We start from the raw sequence: 8680 nt of genomic DNA on the forward strand, positions 1-8680 counted from the left end.
CTATTTATTACTGATTCAATTTCAGAGTTCATGATTGGTCTGTTCAGTGAATCAATTCCTTCCTGGCTCAGTCTTGGGAAGGTCTCTGTGTCCAGAAATTTATCCATCTCTTCTAGGTTTTCTAGTTTGTGTACCTAGAGGTGTCTGTAGCAGTCTGATGGTTGTTTGTATTTTCTGTGGGGTCAGTGGTAACATCCCCTTTGTCATTTCTCAATGTGTGCATTTGGATCTTCTCTCTTTTCTTCTTTATTAATCTAGTTAATGGCCTTTCTTATTATTTTTTTCAAAAAAAACAGCTTGGGTTTGTTGATCTTTTGACTGGTTTCTTGTGTCTTGATCTCCTTTGGTTCAGCTTTGATTTTGATTATTTCTGGTCTTCTGCTGGTTTTGGGGTTGGTTTGCTCTTGCTTCTCTAGTTGTTTTAGTTGTGATATTAGGTTGTTAATTTGAGATCTTTCTAACTTTTTGATGTGAGCATTTAATACTATAGATTTCCCTCTTATCAGTGCTTTAGCTGTGTCCCAGAGATGCTGGTATGTTGTATCTTTGTTCTCCTTAATTCCAAAAAACTTCTTGATTTCTGTCTTAATTTCATTATTTACCCAAAAGTCATTCAGGAGCCAGTCGTTTAATTTTCATAAAATTGCATGGAGACCTGTGTAAAAAAGCAGTCTGGCCACATTTTCGTAGAACAGCTGTGCTGTGCTGGGGGCCTGCACCAGCCCCCAGTTGCCTCAGACTCTCCAAAGCCCGAAGGCAAGAACAGCTAAGGCTGCTAAACAGCTAAGATGGCTGCCACCCCTCTCCCTGGGAGTTCCATCCCAGGGAGATGTAATGTTGCCACCCATGGCTGGCTGGAGTTCCAAACTAGTGGGTGTTATCCTGCAAGGTGCAATGGAAGCAGTGTCTGCAGACCATCACTGCTCAGCCCTCTGGATTCAGCCCCTTTCTGAGGGGTACGTACCAGGTTCTAACCTCCCCTTTTGCTGGAGTTGTAGTCACTTTTGCCAGGAAACCCAGGTATCTAAAGCTCCTGGGGCTCCACATGTGCCTGGGCAGCTGCTCTCCCAAGACCCCACATAGCTCCACATGTCAGACTCCAGGCCCTGGTGGAGTGGGTTCACAAGGGGATCTTCTGACCTTAGGATTGCAAAGATCCATGGGCAAAGCATGGATCCCTGGGGTTGCTCATTCACTCGCCATTTCCCTAGGCAGGGGAGGCTCCTCTGGCTCCATGTTGTTCCTGGCTGTGCTGTCATCTTGCATTGGTTTTCTCTGTTCTCCGTGGGTTGAGTTGTTTTCATGATGAATTCAAATGCATGTACCTGGGTGTTTCAGTTGAAGATGCTGTATTTACTCCTCCCGCCTATTTCTCCTCATGTTAGTGGCACACACTAGTTGCTTCTTTCAGTCATCCTGTTTTATCCCCAACTCCTCTTTTGTTTTTGAGATAGGGCCTCACTCTGTCACTCAGGTTAGGGTACAGCAGCACAATCGTGGCTCACTGTTGTCTCAACCTCCTGGGCTCAAGTGATCATCCCAACTCAGTGTCCCAAGTAGTTGGGACCACAGGCATGTGCCACCATATCCTACTAATTTTTTTTTTTTTTTTTCTTTTGGACAGAGAGGTTCTTACTATGCTACCCAACCTGGTCTGAAACTCCTGGGCTAAAGCAATCCTCCTGCCCTGGCCCCCCAAAGTACTGGGATTACAGGTGTCAACCACTGTGCCCAGCCTTGCCTCTGCTTTCTAAGAAGACATGGGTGAAATTGTTGACTAGATCAGAACAGAGCCCAGGTGCAGGTCTCTAGAAAATTCTTGTAAGACCAACACTCACAGAACACAGTAACTGTGCCCATCTGATGTCTATGATTCAGTCCACAATTCTCCATATGTCGACAACGCCAAGGTCCAAGGCCTTGCTGAAATTGCAGCACAGATACATCAGCACTCCCTGGTATACCAGGCCAGGCTGCTTCCTCATTCACTGTGCTGCTGATTAACTTAGAGCCTCACTCTTCTTGTCTGTAAAATAAAGATGAGGATGATAGCAGTCTCAGAAGCTGCTGTGAGATGATGTATGTAAAGCACTTTGTGGCTCATAATTTAAGATTGTCACCCAAATGGTGGTGGTTGGAAGTTGAAATCCTACCAAGGCAAGGCTGAGAGTCCGGAATGACTTGTTTCTTGTCATTTGGGTCTCTCCCATGATCACAACTTTCCATTCTCAGTGCTCACAAATCATCCACTTAATAATCTGTTCTAGAATTTTGCTAGAAATTTATTACAAACTCAATGGCTTGTAGCTCATAAAACTAATCCTCTTCCCTCTTTGGGAAACTGAAGTAAAGCACCACACCTTGATCTATAACTGATGTGAGAAAGTACCCAGATTATATAGAAAACCCCTGTAAATCAAATGGAAAAAGATAAACAATCCAATAGAAAAACTGGCAAAGGACATGAATCAGCAATTCACAGAAGAGGAAAACTGAATGGCCCATAAAAATTCAAAACCATGCTCCACTTCATTTATAATCAGGGAAGCATGAATTAAAATCATGGTGAGCAACAATTTCACACCCTTTATTTTAGGAACTCTGTAAGTCTGACAGTTCTGAGGGCCGTGAGAATGTGGAGGAAGGGAACCCTTACACACCGCAGTGGAGTGAGAATCGGGACTTTCTGGCAAACAGCAGCAAGTGAAGCGCAGACCCCACCCCTCAGCGAGACAACGCCCAGGTACACACCTGAGATAAGCTCAAATGTTCCAGCAGCGTTGTTTATTAAGAGAAATGGTGCAAACAACTTACACGTTTATAATTTAAAAACGGATTAAGAAATCTTTATATGTTTATACAATGGAATACTACTTAGCAATTTAAGTGAATGAACATGAAAGAGGGTGGAAGGAAAGCTTCTAAGTCCTGGTAACCAACTGCTTAGTTTTTTAAAACAAATAATGGTTCCATGGGTGTAACCACTTTAAAAAATTCCTTAAGCTGCACCTTTAAGATTTGTGAATTTTATTAATGGATATTATGCTCCAATAAAAAAGTGTACAAAAATAAGTGAATGTAAAATTCATGTGTCACATAGATGAATCTCAAAACCACAGGGTTCAAAAAACATGTTGCTGAAGGCATAAATGAGTTACATATGTTGCTGAAGGGATTAAATGAGTTACATAAAATATAGTAGAGGTGAGCATGGTGGCTCACACCTGTAATCCCAGCACTTTGAGAGGTCGAAGTGGGAGGATCACTTGAGCCCAGAAGTTTGAGACCAGCTTGGGAAACATAATGAGACCCGCATCTCAGCAAAAACATTAAAAATTAGCTGGATGTGGTGGTGTGAGCCTGTGGTCCCAGCTACTCAAGAGGTTGAGGTGAGTGGGTGGATTGCTTGAGCCCAGGAGTTTGAGACTAGCCTGTGCAACATGGCAAAACTAGGTATAAAAAATATTAAAATTAGCCAGGCGTGGTAGTGCATGCTTGTAGTCCCAGCGCTGGGGAGGCTGAGGTGGGAGGATCACTTGAGCCCTGGAGGTTGAGGCTGGAGTGAACTGTGAGCATACCACTGCATCCAGTCTGCTGGGTGACAGACTGAGACCCTGTCCCAAAAAATGTGTGTGTGTGTGTAGTACTATTTATATAAAGTTTTAAAACTTGCACAACTATTCGATATGCCATTTATGAATATACACAGATGTGGCAAAATTGTACAAACAGGCAGGGAAGTGAAGAGGGAGCAAATGGGCGTAGAAGGGCCACAGGCAACAAATAACTGAAACATTTACGTCTTAATCTGGGCGGTGGGTACACAGGTATGTCATTGTTTTATCGTCTGTATTTTTGTATGACTATACCTTATTTAAAGCTTTTCAAAATAAAAAATCAGGACACATCATGTCTCTCTGCAGTCTTCTGGTTCCCTCTGTTTGCCCGGGATTCTCAAAGATGAATGTTGTCTGCCATGTCTCCTGAAGCTGAGTGTTGTCTGCCATGTTTCTCATGCTGAGCGGAGGTAGTGGCTAAGAACATGAGCTCTGGAGCCAGGCTGCCTGGGTGCAAATCCCAGCTCTGCCGTTTGCTAGCTGTGTGACCTTAGGCAAGTGATTTAACCTCTCTGTGCCTCAATGTACTAATCTATAAAGTGAGGATTATACCAAGACCTGTTGAATAGGGATGTTGATGGGATTAAATGAGTTGAAATGCCTAAAATGTTGTCTACCGTTTTGTCTACACTAATGTGTCAGCTCTTATGATGGCTTTGCTAGGCCAGAAGTCTGGACTGTTGCAGAAGCTGAGTGCTACTTCAGTGTGAACCTTCCTTTCACTCTTAGCCTGTTCCACCCTCTCCAGCTCTCCTCCTTTTTAATTTTATTTTTTAGAGATGGAGTCTTGCTCTGTCTCCCAGGCTGGAGTGCAGTGATGTGATCACAGCTCACTGTAGCCTCAGACTCCTGGATTCAAGCAATCCTCCCACCTCAGCCTTCTGAGTAGCTAGTACTACAGGTGTGTGCCACCATGCCTATTTATTCTGTATATGGTCTTGCTATGTTGCTCAGCCTTATCTTGAACTCTTGGGCTCAAGCAATCCTCCCATCTCAGTCTCCCAAAGTGCTGAGATTACAGGCGTGTGCCACCGGGCCCAGCCTCCTGCCTTTCTCATAATAGAAGGCACAGAAACAAGAAAAAGTACAGCATTCCCACAGTTCATTTTCCTCATGGTCCACCCCGAGTGAAAGGCCTAGAGCTTCTTCATTTGCCTTTCTTCTCTGCCTCACACTCTGGAACCCCACCGCTGTCACCTTAAGGGCTTTCCCTCAAGCCTGAGCACACTCAGGGCCTGGACTTCCTGACCTTCTGCTTCGGAAGCTACTCATTGTTTCATTGGGCCCGCGTGATGTTTAAAATATTTTCAACAGCCGCCTATGTTTATAAATCAGGAGAGTTCCTATTACAGTCTGAACCTTAGTGTCTCTTGCAAAATGGAAAGATCTGACAACGTCAGGCCCATAGGGCATGTGGCTGAGTGACAGCCCCAGTGAAAGTGAACTCACGGTCCTCCCTGCTGCCATACCCGGGCACTGCACACAGAGAGCAGGTGTGTCACGTGCGAGGCTCCTTGCCATGGTACTGGGGCCTGGAAGGTGCCCAGGCTCTGCTTGCTGAGCAGTGGCCCCAACACGGGGATGCCTGTCCCAGAAGAACGTCCCCATTGCATCAATGACACAGAGATGCCATATGGACCCAGGGCAGCTCTGTCTTGTTGCCTGGCCTGCTCTGGGCATCTGAGTTAGCAAGTGCCACTTAGGCTGAAGGTCCCATGGCCTCTTTATCGTGCTGTTCTGTTCTGCCTCCCTCCTCCCACCTTTAAAATGTGAGCTCCCTGATGGGCCCTCTGTAGCGTGTATCTATCCATTAAGGTCCTATGAGGAAGCACCTGAAGGTGACTTTCCTTTGGGGAGAAAAATCTTTCATTGAAGTTAAACCTCTCATCCGAAGTTCCCTGAGATGTGAATCGTCATCTGGGACACTCCTGTGGCACCTGTGTTTTCACTCCCGCCTTCCACACCTGGACAGCCACTCCCACCCCGAGGAGAGCCACCCAGGTGTCTGGAGCAGGGGAGGCTGTGGTGGAGCAAAGCGGACAATGAAGGAGGGGGCAGAGACGGGGCAGCTGACCTTGCTGTCCCCTCTGGGAATGGCTGCTCTGAGGCCCTGAGATGTTGGCCGCCTCTGGGATTTCTCCACCATTGCATATGTCTGACCCTCTTCTGTTTTTCTCAGTGAATTGCCAATAACATACCTTACGCCCGAGGGGTTGGATGCAGATTTGTAGGAATGGCAGGAAAAAAATTGAACCTCAGGACTGTCCAACTCAGCCAGGGATTTGGAGAAGAGAGAAATCAAAAGCATGGCGGGTGTAGGTCTGATGAGGATGGGAACAGGACCTCACTCCAGGCCTGCGGAACACTGGGAGGAAGCAGGCCTGATCCAAGAAAGAGAGACCACAGGGCAGAACCAGCAGGACGCACGTCGGCTTCCAAAGGTGCCCTTTCTCCAACAATAGACTCATTCATATTTCTTTTTTTTTTGAAAAAAGCAGCAACTCTTTAGTGATCATGGAATTAACCTGACAGCAATTCAATGTGTTTAAGCATCTGGCATATCTCCTAAATTGCACCAAAAGAATTTGGAAGTACTTGGTTTGGTCTCAAAGGCAAAACGAAAGGACAAGGAAGGGGCCCCCTCACATTTCCGAGTCCGCATACATCCCATTGATTAAGTAGTCCACCTGCGTGGAGTCCTTCTTCTTGTAGCTCTCATAGGCCTGCAGGGCAAACAAAACCAAGACTGTGATGAAAAGGGTCACCCCAAGTAACAGCACCACCAGGAGGATAGTTTTGTCCACCATGGCCTGGGTGAGGGCCTCGGTGGTGACTACCAGGTACTGGCCTTGGGTGCTGGGCTGGCACGAGTCCAGTCCGTGGCTAGCATCTTAGGGCCCCCTGAGCTCCTGGGTGTTGGCCCAGTGGAATCAGTACCTGGTGTGACTTCAGTCGCTACCTGCTCTGGTGCCTGGGGTGTGCCTGGCCCAGCGGCTCTCTAGGTGTATGGCGTGGGGCTTGGCTGTGTCGTGGGGGACGTGGCCTCCACATCAGGGATTGAACTGGTGTGAGGCACTGGCACTGAGCTGGCAGTTGGCTCCTTGGCTTGTGCCTTGGTGGTGGTCACCACTGTGAGGTTGGGGGTGGGCTCTGGGGTTGTGTTAACCACAGGCTGGTCCACTGACACCTGGCTAATGGGACCTTGTGCTTAGGGATGCGTAGGGGCTGCAGGGCTTGCCATGGTGTCACTGGGCATGTGCTTGGAAGAACTTGGCTGAGTGCTCATGGGGCTGCCCGTGTTTGCTGTGGTGGCCACAGTCTGAGCATGTGTGGCCAACGTGGCCAGGGTTGCTATTCTTGGCACCGTGCTGCTATTTGGCACTTGTGCCAGGGCTGTGCTGAGAGATGGATGCCCAGTGGCGGTAGCGGATGTGGATATGGGCATGGCAGGTACGAGTGTCGCGGGAGTGCTGGAGGCTGCAGTCATGGGAGCACTGGAGGCCGCAGTCATACTAGAGGCCTCAGTCGTGGGAGCACTGGAGGCCGCAGTCATACTGGAGGCCTCAGTCATGGGAGCACTGGAGGCTGCAGTCCTACTGGAGGCCGCAGTCGTGGGAGCATTGGAGGCCGCGCCATCAGCTGCACCTCCTGAAGTTGCTGGTTCACTCAAGTCTGTCCTGCTTATGTCCTCTGTTGTGACTTCCGTAGAGTTGAGGTGGGCTGCCAAAGTCCCTTTGGTCAACGTGACAGGAGAAGTTGCTGCCGTGGTTAGGCAGACGTTTTATTGCTCAGACGTTTTATTATCAACTGTTTCCACAGATGCATTCCTCTTGACTAATCCATTCCACATTTTGTTAGGGACAAAGTTGCGTGGATCGTTGGATGCCGCATGATTTTCCAATAAGGACAAGAAGAAAATCCAAATGACCACAAGAGCTGTCCACATCTTGCGCCTGAGCTGGGCGCAAGGTCGTGCCATCCCTGAGGCTCCCAGCCAGCCAGCTCCTCAGGCTGCTAATGGTTCTCTCCTGCTTGGCCAAGGGATCAGAGGCCGCTACTAAGGGCATGCCCCCGCCTGGGCCATCTTCCTCCTTGGAGAGCTGCGGGCTTGGCACTGTGTCACTGGGCGAGGTCTGGCTTTGCAGGGGGTGAAAGCCACGTGGTGGGGCACTCCCGGGCCATGCCATCCTTTGTGGCACATGTGAGACGAAGGCAGACTCTCCACTCTGGTAACAGACGCATTTGGGCTCAGCAGGCCCGCGGTGGCCGGGCGGCCCTAGGAAGGTAGGAAGGAGCCCGCGGCCCGGCGCTCCCGGCAGCGCGCCCTGCTCAGGCCCCCGACTCATTCATGTTTCTCTGCTTGGAATTTTATTTCTGAGAAGCTCCCTTTTTTTTTTTTTTCTTGACTCTTTTCTCTTTTAGAATCACAGAGCTGGAAACCCGCCATTCTAAATTCAGCAATTTCTAGCCCAAACATCAAAACGTCTTGCAGGGCCCCGCGTGAGGGTTGTGCTATCATTTATTCAGTGGAAGGTATGATTGGGGTTTATAGGGAATCAGGTGTCCTGGGAAATAACTCCACACCCCATCCCCAGCGTCAAGCTCACAGACACTTTACTCCTTTGGCCTAAATTAGACGCAGAGCAGAACTCTCTCCACTGCCTCTGAGAGTCCTTTTACCAAGTCCTCCGTGCTCAGAGGAGCAATGCTTTAACTGGGACTCTGCAAATTGGAGGGAAAAGAGGATCTGGGGACATGATTTCAAGCAGTTCGTGGTGGCATACAAAAAAAAAGTCTCTTTTACTTCTAAGTTTCAGGTTTAGTGCTTTTTGTAACTTCCATTCAAAAAACGAATTGCAAACCCAGTTGTCAGATTTCAGGCAGGACTGAATACACACTAATGGCCAGCTGTGGGGAGGCTGGCTGAGGAGAGCAGGGGAGGGTGGGAGTGACACACTGGTGAACAAGTGCGGATGATCTCTAGCCCCACCCCCAGAGCGTGGCAAAGGAGGAAACTTTAGCTTTCACAATTGCTTGTCCTAATTAGGATAAAGTCTGCCTGT

The 8680-nt window shown here is 48.3% G+C and overlaps 1 pseudogene; it reads right to left on the minus strand.

Moving 5' to 3' along the window:
* Positions 1-6103: 6103 nt before the first annotated feature.
* On the minus strand, positions 6104-7563 carry LOC111552197 (annotated as a pseudogene).
* Positions 7564-8680: the final 1117 nt, after the last annotated feature.

The sequence above is a fragment of the Piliocolobus tephrosceles genome, chromosome 3 (assembly GCF_002776525.5).
Source record: "Piliocolobus tephrosceles isolate RC106 chromosome 3, ASM277652v3, whole genome shotgun sequence".
NCBI lineage: Eukaryota > Metazoa > Chordata > Mammalia > Primates > Cercopithecidae > Piliocolobus > Piliocolobus tephrosceles.